This window comes from Limanda limanda, chromosome 6 (genome assembly GCF_963576545.1).
Source record: "Limanda limanda chromosome 6, fLimLim1.1, whole genome shotgun sequence".
Lineage (NCBI taxonomy): Eukaryota > Metazoa > Chordata > Actinopteri > Pleuronectiformes > Pleuronectidae > Limanda > Limanda limanda.
The window spans coordinates 4,554,425-4,567,243 of NC_083641.1; the positions used below are offsets into that span (position 1 = coordinate 4,554,425).

A 12,819-nucleotide genomic window follows, 5' to 3' on the forward strand; every position below is an offset into this window, starting at 1 on the left:
CCAGTGGAGTGTAAAATTTGAGCAAGATTCTTTTGTTATGTAGAAATGAATATATTCAACAACTGTGAAGGTTATTATTGTACCATGTACCATGAAATCAGTGTAATAATACACTGAGGTTTTGCTCGTCGTGCATTACTTTCAGGATGCCTTGTCACATCCAAACGAGCATTGGCAACCCTTAGGCTCACTGATTCTCAGATTTGTGGCTGTCCCAGAGATATAGAGAAAGCGGAGGCAGCTCAGCGAGGCTCAAAGTCACAGTCAGAGGCAAACACCTCGTTTACGCTTCAGTGTCATTTAGTCCAAACTTATGCCTGAGCACACATAAATTCATGTTTCCACTCTGCAGATTTTAATTCCTTGCTGTTTTAAAATGCCCAAACCACTTAGCACATTTTGGCACAACTGAGATCCTACTTTTGTTATTACACTAGACGAAAAGCAGTATAATTGTCACAGTGAACCTCTACGGACAGGCCTAATCCCCTGCTGTAACCTACTGTTTCCATGATGTTACCTCGGCGTTTGCCAGTGAAGACAAGGTGGGTCTATCGGCGTTTGCGGACCTTAAGGGGGATTTGGAGAACAAAGGAGAGAGCCGCGGGGGGGCTCGCTCTGCCGCGCGGACCGATCGCGTCGTGTGATCTAATTAGCATATGAATCGGAGTCCAGCCGCTGGCTAGAACCTCTCTCTACTCACCATTGGAGGAAACCACAGACCCTTGAAACTAATGTCACTCGTGATTGGCTGGTAGAAGTGTTGCTATTGGTCACCTTATGGGTCATTGCAGTGCACACGTGGGGTCACAGCATTCCGCACGTGGGGTAAGCCCCTCCCACACAATATTTATAATAAAAATGTATATATTAATATTTATTATTTATAAGTAAGCCTTTACCAAAAGCACTGCAGTTAATTAAAACTAAACATTCATGTGATGCTTGATGCTATAGGTGAACATATTGTACAGGGAACAAATGTGAACAAGGTATATGTGGAGTGAAAGCTTTATTTACATACAGCAAAAATATTGTACAAAAACTCAGGTGAGGCTTGAAATGTTTCTCTGCAGCCTCTGGGTCATGACTTCTTTGTGGGACTCTGTCTGAATCTTCTCCAGTGTGTAGACGTCTGTGGTGTGTAGCTGTGAGATCAGTGTAGCTTCCAGTCTTATATGAAGTGTGGGACACAGGTCGGTGCGCTCCTGGCTGTGGAAGGATGGATCCATGTCATCTGTCCCGCTTCAATCAGCTGTAAACACATTCAGTAAAATTAGCACAGTTCAATGACAACATACACCTTTACATGTAACTGGAAAATTATTTAATGAATATAACCTTACCCTCTTTCTTCTCCGACAACTCCTCAATGCTGATGTAAGGTCTGGTCGGATCATACTGGCTCATAGTGTGTCTTTGTACGTCATGGACAGGCAGCTGGAAAACAACACATGTAACATGACTTTATTATTAATAAACGGAAATAGCCGCGCTGCATCACCGTTGGAAGATCCACAGCAAAAAAACACCAAAACAATTCATAAACAGTTACTTACATTCAATGGCTTAATTTTCTGCACTTTAAATCCGGACTTTCAGCGTCTCAGCCTAACGCCTCTTTGTTTGTGTGTGTGTGGGGGGGGGGGGCTGAGGCTGTGAAAACATACAGAAAAAAGTCACGTTGATGAAAAAACTTAACGAGAACAAACTGTTACATCTAAGTAATTCATACATATTTACACATGCACTAGATCTGCTCCAGCACTCGATGCTGTATTCGAATTTTAGCAACTTTCTCGCTATCCCAAAGAGTGGCGGACATGCTTTCAGATGTACCAGTTAGCTTAGTGGTTAGCATGGCGTCTCTAGCTCACCGTAACTCAGGGACTGTGCATCCGTCTTCTCCGCCTCGACTCGTCCACACCGGGCCCGCGGCTCTGCTTCCCACGCACTCATCTTCTCCTCCAGGGAACAGCGTCGTGTCGACTTCAGCAAGTTATTTACCCCGAAAACAGAGTCACTCGTACGGGACAAGCTAAACACGACCCGCTTCCTGTCTGCGGGACACTCGACGCTGCTGCACGGCGTTTACGAGGCTCTGATTGGACGAGTCCATCAGCTGATGAGGCGAGCGGGTGACGTGAGCAGCGGTTACTTCATATGGGATAAGTATTTGACTGAGGCCAGGTTTATTTTTTGTGGTGTTTAGTAAATTTACACACATGATTCACTCATGCTGTTCTGTGTTCGTAACCTTATAATTGAATGCACTTATTGTAAGTCGCTTTGGATAAAAGTGTTGACTGTTTTAATGGAATACTGAGAAAGTTTAATAACAACAATTAGACAATTGAAGTTCAAATTATGAAGGAATTTAAGCTCTATATTGTGTCTCCTTTATATTTAAAATAATAATCAAACTGAGTGGAGATGTATGTTGTATCCAAACAGCCGGCTGCTGTGTTTTGTCACTGTGCAGTCCATGGGGGATTAAATATTACACTGAAAAAATAAATCATTAAATCAATGAATGTTTCATAGCAATTTTGAAAGTAGTGGTGAAAAGGTACCATTTATAATTCATGGAACAGCTTAGTTTGCCATTGACATGTGAATTTGATGCCAGTATTTTGGGAGGACAGATATTTTTATGGAAAGCCAGTAGAAGTTTGGAGCTTACAGGACACAGATGATCATACCCAGCATCATTTATTTGCTGGTAGAGGTGTGGTTTACACTTCCTCTGTGCATTTAACCAGCACAATTGAAAAAGTGACTGTAATCATGCCACTCTGTACAGTTGTTGAGATTTAGGATTGTTTTGGATGACAATAAAAATTTGAAATAAAGTGCATTGTTTCATTTCTTTTGACTGCATTGACCTTTGTTCGTGGTATACAATATAATTCATTATAGCACACTTACTTACGTAAGAACAATTTAAAATTTCAGGTTTAATATTTATTTTAAGCCTGGTTTACTCAGCCAGATAGTTTGTTGGTGCCTCTTACACATTGGTGTTATCTGCTCTCAGGGAAACTGATTTGCATTTGTGAAGCTCAGAGCATTGTCATTTGCATGTGAAAGCGTCCTCTAGGAGTTGGAGCAGGGGGGTCAAATCTCAACAGCTCACAGGCTTGACAACTGCAGGAACCCTGAGCGTTTCCTTTGCTGCCTGCAGATACGTGTGAAAGTCGTTAACCGAAGGATGTGCCAACACTTCTCTGCGACACAGATTGACACAAACGCTTCTTTTCATGCAGTGTACTCCACAATATTAATAAAATGCATGGAGAGTGGAGTGTTGTTTTAATAAAGGCTTTTCTTATGGTCCTTTTTAACTGCAGGGCTATAAATAAACATTGAGTATAATTGGTTGAAGTACTAAACCTTACCATGACTATTAATGTCCACTTTGAAAGACTGATCCGTGTGCCCTGATGACCCGGGGCCCAGTTGAAAGAGGAAACACGACAACAACTATATATATATTACTAATTTGTATGAGAGCTGTAGTAACTAAAATACACAGAGTGATTGTACATGCAAAAACATGTGAAGAGTTTAAAACTATGATGTGTGAACTTTAGTTAAACAGGCTGGGGACATGGGAGAAACCGAAGGATCAGGATGAAATAGTGGATGTGGACCTATAAACACAGATCTTCTTGATCTTGACCCTGATATGCAGGTGACCTGTCCATGGTGTACCCCGCCTCTCGCCCAATGTCGGATGGGATTGACTCCAGCTCCCCTAGCAATACTCAAAAGATAAGCGCTACAGAAGATAGATGGATGGATGGGACTATGGCTGTTGTCGGACAATGGGTCTGATAAAAACTTAGCGTTGGCAGATTTGACAGCTCTGAAAATTGGACCAGCACTCCTGTTAAATCCAAAGAGAGACATGGAGCGTGCCCTTCTTCCACTTTTTCTCACCACATCTTCTGACAGTGCAGGTCTTTATTATTCAGGCATGTCTCTCAGAGAGGTTTAGTGGTTTTGTCCTAATTGGAGCAACAGCGTCCAACATTTCCGTGCAGCTGGAAATAAAAAAGGGTGAAAGCTGACATTACTGCCATGTACAGTTAGGAGCACATAGTTAATGAAAGCAACAGAAAACTGTTAGTTTCAGGTTTAATTGCACATTACCGAAGCAGAAGATGTAGCTCCAGTACCAGGGAGTGCAGTAGTGAGTCAAACTGGTTAACATGAGGTCTACTGTAAGTAATTTTTCATGAATTAGGTCAGAGGTCTAGTAACTGTCATTTACTTTTTCTTTCTTTCTTAGTGAAGAAACCCATTTATCCAGTCCTGTTCCTGGTAGACGCTAGGGAATTGCATGATCTGTGGGCAATGGTAAGTCTTACATTAATAAGGTCACTATGCTTCATACAATACACAATGTAGAATGATCTACAAGGATTTCCTTTGTAAAAACATCTCACTTGATCGCATAAAGACATTCACTCTCCACGTAGCAACTTGAGACAGCTTAAGAAGATTACCTCCTGTAATCAATACAACGCACAACACAATTGGTATGTTTCTGCGACAGTCTTTTTCCCACATGGCTTGTTATTAGAATATGATGAATGGATGTTGAGTGATTTCCTCAATACAGTTTATTATTAGGGGATTTAAAGGAGCTGTTGTAACTATCTGTAACAGTTCAAAGCCAGAAAGGAGGATAGCACCTCTCACTGGAGAAAAGCCAGTTATCTCTGTGCATACAAATGTGTGTGTGTTTTTTCTCTCCAACAAATCCTGACAGCAGATTTATTACACCGTTGGAGGAGCTAAAAAAGCACTGGTTTTACTTTCTATTTCTGGAGGAAATACGCATACTCTTAACAGTCTCTCAATGTAATCACAGATTTTCTATTGTGAACCTTTATTGATCCATACTTTCACACTGGATTCTAACATCCTGTCAGGATTTACACAATGTATTCCTCCCTGTCTCATCAGTTATTGATGATTTTGAAGCTGGATACCAACCAGAGTTTTTGCAGAACACTCTTGAGCGCCAATAAAATAAAGACCTCAAAATAAAAAGCCTCTTTCGAAAATCACTTAAACCCTATGATCGTTGTGTATCCACCAAGCTGAGATAAACACTGAAGTCACACATGGGGAAAATGAGGCACAGACGGGATAATCTACCAGGAACTTTTGAGGTAAGATATATATATTTTTTTTTCAATTTATCATGTTTGTATTATCAACAAATACACTGTTGCAGACAGATATATATAAAAAACTCTGTGCAATTGTCCTTCTCCAACAAATGTGACCCAGGAAAACTGTCAACCAATGGGCTGGAAACAACCAGGTAGTGGCCATGAATAATGCACAAACAAATTTCTTGGAATGAGAATTTTCTTGGTAAGTATTGTGTTTGTATTTGTACATTGTGCCTCCACGAATAGCCACAGCCTCACACTCTGAGTCTGACATTGAAAAAGGTGCTCATTTTCTCCTGCCTCAATATTTTAGGCAAGTCTGTATAATGTGATACAATGCTACATCCCCACAAACTGTAGCTGCCAAAATGATGATAAACTTTAATCACAACCTCCACAAAACAAATTCAGGTGAGGCTAATGTCCTCATGATGCTGATCATGACTGTATATACACTCACTGCTGAGGCTCTCCACAAACCCATATATCCAACTCATCCTGACTTCACTCAGCTGCAGTAGATACGAGCCAGCGTACACACTCACTTCCCTTGGGACTGTACGTGTCAAGCTGCAACCCATATTCCAAACAGTACTGAGGAGATCTCTTGGGAGTTCACATTCTCAGTAGCTTTGAAATTTACTAGACTGTGATATGCATTTAGTGCTTGTTTGCTTATGGACAATACTTATGTTGTGTGCATTGTCAAGGTACCTTTTGTGCATTTCAATGGTAATAATAGCTTGTTTATTTCATTTGAACGTGATTCTTTTTATTGAGTTATCAATTTCTTATTTCAACAGGTAGGTTTACATATTTTGGAAGGACAACCAAGTATTAATTGCTTTACTTCTACTTATCATTAGCTTGACCTGAGATATGTACAATTGCCAAGTAAATTCAAAATGAAATTTAAAATGCTTTGAGTTTCAATGACAATTTAATAGAGCTAAAGATTACAGTACGACAGAGAAAGCAACAGTCTTCCCTTGGATTGTCTCACATTTAAACAAATAATAATTAAATAATAACTGCATCATGTTTTATATCAGGAAATTTCTGTAAAAGTGCATTTAAGATTAATAAATGCAACAACACAAATCACTGTCTGGAGACATGCTGCACTTTTGTATCCTGACATTAAAAGACTCGCTGCTTCCTCACATCTTCCCCGAGACCCCTTACCTTTTGTCTCCAGAGATTGATGACCCTGAAAACCTGCCTCTGCCCACTCTGTCTCCAATATAGCACACGGAGTCCAGGGCTAAACATTTGGAAGATGGAAACTATTCTCAGTGGGGAAATGGGAAAAGCAGTGTATGCCAAACCGGCATCAATATCATGCATAAAATGAGAAAAGAGGTCACTGAATGTGATTTTTCCATATGCCAAGAAAAGAAAAGCTACAACGAAGAGAAACCTGAAGAAAGGTGATGATATTATTTTATCCTATCTAGAGGTGAAAAGTGCTAATGTAAGACTAACATCTGCAGAAGGTACCAGTGCCTTGTAATATTTCATAAAATATAACCTTCAAATAATTGTTATTTTAAGTTAGTATGGAGACAGCAGCATGTTGCAAATAATAACAGCTCCAATTGCGTTGTGGCCATAATGACAAAAACAATAAATCACTAAAGCATAACACACCCTGACGGACAGTGGTCAGAGAATGACACTCATGTCCACGTTGAAAGACATTTTAAGATGTATGCTGTGTGTAAAATTCTATATATTTTTTTTTTTTTAAAGAAAAAACAACCAAATTATAGTATAATGTTATCACTAACAGGGAAGAAGAGAGAGCCCAGATGTGCATTTTCCAATTTATGCCAAAATCAAACCAAACAACCACCCAGAACGTCTATTTAATTCAATTATGGCTCATTTGTATTCATCTCGGCTCTCAAGTTTGTTTTCATTGCGGCTTCTCTCTATTTTACAAAGTAGACTCTGTTTGGAAAGTTAATGCACACCCCCCTCCTATTTCCATCAAATTGCTCATTTGTATTTTGGGCTCAAAACAAAAGCACAAAGTGTTCATTATAAAGTGCCAACAATACAAAAGGCAGAAACAAAGAAGAAAAAATAGGTTAGACAGAATTCCATCAAAACAATATAATCAAAAATGGCAGCTCGCCGTCAGAGTGAGAAGAGATGAGGCTTCTGATAACCAGAGATAAGTCGAATTGTGTTTCATGTCGAACCTGCAATGGCCATCGGTTAGGCAAATGAAATGTAAATGATTTCTGTCTTGGGATGCAAAGTGCACACTTAATTACATTATTCATGACACTACAACTGTGCCTTTGTAAGATCCATGATCTATACATCCATGGCTGGTTTTATACTTTCAGGGTTCCACACATCTTGCAGTAATGACTGCTCTCGAAGCCACAACAGTGTAATGCATTGTGACATTGTCTCAGGATTGTATTAAGCTTCTGCAATTAGTACGATCTGATTTGAGTACATGGGTCCATCAATGAAATACCATTTGTCTCTTTCCAGTCTAAGGATGATGAATATTGCCTCTAGAATATTAAATAAAATATATATGAACTAAATAAACCAACCAACTTTTTATCTCTCCACCATCCACTATAGCTGCCACTGGTCGACTACTATATTTTCATAACGGATATATACTCTCAGATGCCATTTAAGACAAGGTACCGGCTTAAATGTTCTGGTTTCCTCTGGCTGTTTTTGTTTCAAGGCCCCAGAGCTCTTATGAAAAAAGACCCCAGCAGTAAAAGACCATAGCTGCAATCATCCAATAGACTTCCGATCTCCTTGATACCGCAGGAGAATAAAGCCACCTGTCCATTTAATTACAGCATGGCACCAATTGTTCAGTGGTAGAGGGTTTTTTTGTGCCTGCTTTGCAAGAAGAGTTGAGCCTCAGCCAGATTTTAAGTTTGGCTGAAAAACTAAAGGAAACAGCCAAGTGCAGTCTGATTAGCCAAATAACAGCCGGCTGTGATTCCCTGTTTGATGCTGTTTCAAATGCCTATCAACTCACTTCTGCCTGCATGCTCTGAAATGTAAACTCTTACAGTCCATGAACAGTACACACTCTCCTACAGTATGACTTCTGGAAAGCGTGCACTTGAAACAATCTGTAAATGGCATCAGAAGCACTACAGGTAACACACTCAACCTGATCATTACTGATGTCCTCTTGCAAAACCTGCAGTGGGACGATCGTCTGATCAAAGAGCTCTGTCTAGAGACCCCAGAGGATTTGATCTCCAAATGTCCCATTATCACACTGATAAATGTCACACTGTTCCTATTCTTGGCAATTGCACCCTTAGTTACAGAGAGGCATGGCAATGGTTGTTCATTAGATAATCAACATTTTGGTCAAGGCTGAAGTATCTCAACTAGGCCAGACATGGGCAAAGTACGACCCGCGGGCCGTATATGGCCTGCTGGGCTTTTTAATCCGGCCCACAGAATTGGTCCAAATGAAAAGAAAAAAAAAATTAATTTTTTTTTTTTTTTTGTGAAACTAACAATTTCGTAGCACTTTAATTGCACAATCTTATAGAACCTTGTAGTTTTGTTTATTTTTTAAGAAATCGTACTTTCTTGATTCTTGTTGTTCTGGGTTTGAACCCTCTGGGTTGAATGCACTTATTGTAAGTCGCTTTGATAAAAGTGTCAGCTAAATAAAATTTGCCGGGGAGTGTGATGTATAGGGCTCGAAAGGGCACATGATCTCCCTTCACTTTTTCCCTTTGCCCTGTGAGCCCTTCTGTAAAATGAGAGGATCAAGGAAACGAAAAGTGGACAATGAGTGCCGAGTGTTTAACACGGAGTCGACAACAAAATACTTTTGCACTGAAGTCCAATCGAAGCCTGTATGCCTTATATGCCGAGAAACTGTCGCAGCTTTCATGGAGTACAACATCAGCCGTCACTTTGCTACGAAGCATGCTAACTACACTAGCAAGCAGTCAACGCAAGAACGGGTTGCTGCAGCTCAGAGGTTGGCGACTAATTTACAGCAGGCATTTTTTTTTGGGGCATTCGAAATAGCAAAGGCTAGCAAGCCTTTTTCTGAAGGCGAGTTTTGGTTAAATGGCCTTGCAAATAAGTGCTTTGCTACTTGGTAAAGGCCAAATCCTTTCATGTAATGATTTTTCCATGTCATTTATATTAGTTCACAAAAACACTCCATCCATCTGTTCCTGGCCCGGCCCCTCTGTCAAATTTTGGAACCCATTGTGGCCCGCGAGTCAAAAAGTTTGCCCACCCCTGGCCTAGGCACTCAGTGTTTTTGCCGCCTGTTGCAGTCCCTTTTTGCTTGTGTCTCTTTCTTCTTTTGCCACAGAATCCACCCTCATAACTCACCTAGGTTTCAACCTCTCTAAACATGCAAGTAGAAAGAGTTCAGGGTTTGTTTTTCACCATGTAATTACTTCTCTCATTCTATCTGAATATTGTCACTCAGCTACGCTACCGTTACTCTCAGCTCCACGGCCATGTCGTTTTCACCAGGGATTAGCTCATCGCGCTGAAGCCAGCTGGCATGATGAACAACGGACATGCCCTTAGAAACCCAGAGAAGGTTACACGGAGGATGCAGAAGAGGAATGAGGCAATGAATGAAAAGAGCCAGGACTGGAATACAGAGAATGATGAGCATATATCCCTTCTATAATCAAGGGTAATGTGAGATCACAGGACTAGCACTAGCATCCCTAGTGAGGAATCAGCAGGATTTGGAGTGTAGTGTTACATGTTTTGCAGAGGTATGAGAACAGGAACCATACTCTGGGATCTGCAGACTTTCACTTTTAACAGAAGGACAAAGGGTTTACTGCAGCAGACGTGTGGTTCAAGACAGATGTACTTTATAATCATGGTTGATTTGGGTATAACATGAAATAAACCAATGACAGGTCATGTTCTGACCAAGTATCAACGGCCGCCCTGAGAGATCTGAGTGGGCAGCCTTAGGTTTTTCTGTCCACACCTGACATAGGTGTGAGAGAGAGAGAGAGAGAGAGTGAGCTAGCGGAGTTAGGCGGGCTGAATGAATCAATGCGCTGATGAAAAGCAATTTTACTCATTTAAAGCAAATTTTGTTTTAAAATGTAATGGTGGTGTTGTAATGTAGGCAATCGCCAAAAAACAAATCAGCACACAGGCACTGAGAAGAGTGAAAATATGATTGATTCATTGCGAAACTGTTGCGGGTTACAGGACATCAGCTGAGGAGGCGTCACTTCATAAGTGGCCCAGGGCACTTATGAATTCACACAGCAAAAAGTGTGCATCAACATGTACCGCATGTTGACGCAGTAAGGTCTGAGGGATCAGATCTCAGGACACATTGAGAACGCGTTCGGGTGCTTTCACACATGCACTTAGTGCCGACCACTTGTAATCTGATCAGCCAGGATGGATTGTGAACACCAGGTCTGAATGAATTGCTCTCTGAAACTCCCTTTAAATGCCAGCTGCACTTACACTTCAGTGAATTGCTAATCAGTTGTATAATTAGCTGAAGTAATTTGTCGTTACTTATGCACGTCCCTTAAATCCCCTCAGAGCTTGTAGTGATGCATTTGGTTCACTTTTTTTTCTCTGTGTGAAAAATAAACCAAATAAAGGTGGAAAATGTTGCAAGTTAACAAACTCATCTTCTGAGATTGAACAGGGACATTTTCTTGTTATTTACACTCTCTTCCTCTCTTTTTTCTTCAATCTTTTCTACAATCCCTCGAAAGTTATTTTTCAAGAAGCCCAGCTTATGAACACAATATTCGTCCAACTGCACAGGCCTAGCACTGATCTCTATGGGAAACACTTTATGGTTTATTTTCTGTCCATGGGCCCACGAGGAAACAGCGCCGAATTAAGCAATTAATTTTGACAGGACAGCTGACCATGTCCTCCATGACTCCAGTTATAATTAACAACTTAGCATCATAGACTGCAGCATCATGGATAGGCAGTATGGTATAAGATCACAGACTTTGGTTCATTGTGGTTCAGGATACTAGTAGAAGACAGCTCTATTCACAACAGCACACATGCCATTTGTAGTGGCAGCATTTATTCCAGCATACTGTGCATGATATAAATAGAACCTTTTGATGAAGTCAAAATATCTTCTATTCAAACTATGTTAAAATACAAATCATTTACACATTACTTTTGACCATGGCAATTAAAATTGTCTACTTTTTCTTTCATTAACACGCATACAAGAGAGATGTAAAAAAAGTTCATAAGGAGCATCCTCTTTCCCAGATTTAGAGATCTAACATTACAAGGGAGCTGGGTGCCAGGTTATTCGGTTTTATTCTAAGAGTTTATTAAATGTAAATGTAGTACTTCTCTGTACTAGTCCCTATATTCCAGGGTCAAATTCTGACACAGCTTTGGTGCCAAATATCATCACGTTTTAAAACAGATTTTTTTTTACAGCATATTGGCTTAAATTGATCCTTAATGTGATTGAAATGCAGAAATGATTTCTTATGCTTACAGCATAGAACAATTTTATTTATTTATTTTAACATAATAATCTGTTTTCAGATTTAAGATCAATGAAGCATTCTGTATTACACGCTCACATGTTATGCACCTAACCCTAACCCTACCACTGGGAGAGGGACTTTGAAAACATCACATCCCTACTCGGCAGTCACCCTCTGTTCTGATGCACAGCTTATATTCTCCTTTCTTAATTAGGACTCAGGTAATGGGTTCACGACCTCATCTCCATGCTAACAGGAGGATATCTGTAGATTATTGCTGAGCTCTGACCTTAGTGTTTGGTTTTAATATGGATACACGTTCCATATCATGGACATGAGTATAGTGTCTTGAAGAGAAATTGTATTTTCTTTATTCCTATAATGGTTGAAAATGTAGCCACTTGAATCTCTATCAAGTATGAGAGTGAATTACTCAGTGAAACACAATAGCTATTATCCTCTGAAGCCTTGCTTCTCCAAGCTGTAACCAGAAATGGAATCGCTTAGGGTAAATTGGAGATACTCTGCAGTAGTAGTATTCTGATGCTATTGATGTTTCTTGTGTTGATCTCTATCCTGAATAAGGAGTTACATTGTCTTATAGGTTCCATCACAATAGACCTCAGGCTGACTCCCTGTGACTCTGATTTTAATCTAGGGCTGCAACTAACAACAATGTTGATATCTAATGAAAGTTGATATTTTTTGAATTTATTGATTATGAGATGTCAGAAAAACGACAAAGGCTTTGCTATATCCTCCAAATTTATTCAAAGAACTTAATCAACAATACTCTTTCTATACGTATTACAGTCACCTGCAACGTAACTATGACTAGTCAGAGTTACTAGTCAGAGTTTATTTGTGAATCTGAGACTGGAATTAAATATAGAAAAATTGTAACAACTGAATTGTAGATATCTATATGAGGAACCCTATACACATCAATGGTAAATGCCGTTTAAATACTACTAGTCGATCTATTTAGTGATTTCTAAAATTAACGATTTTGAGTCAGAATGATGTTAAATAAATATCTTTCATAAAAAAGCTTAGTAGTCACAATGAAAGTTTGACAAATATAATTGACATTGCTATCTGTAGAGTTAATTCTAAAAAAAATCAAACTT

The 12,819-nt window shown here is 39.7% G+C and overlaps 1 long non-coding RNA gene across 1 annotated transcript; it reads right to left on the reverse strand.

Moving 5' to 3' along the window:
• Window positions 1-900: 900 nt before the first annotated feature.
• Window positions 901-2,122, reverse strand: LOC133003872 (uncharacterized). The gene is made up of 3 exons (XR_009678306.1): window positions 1,560-2,122; window positions 1,347-1,440; window positions 901-1,255 (listed from the first exon to the last, which is right to left on the reverse strand). It is a non-coding gene; the product is annotated as an uncharacterized LOC133003872 (long non-coding RNA).
• Window positions 2,123-12,819: the final 10,697 nt, after the last annotated feature.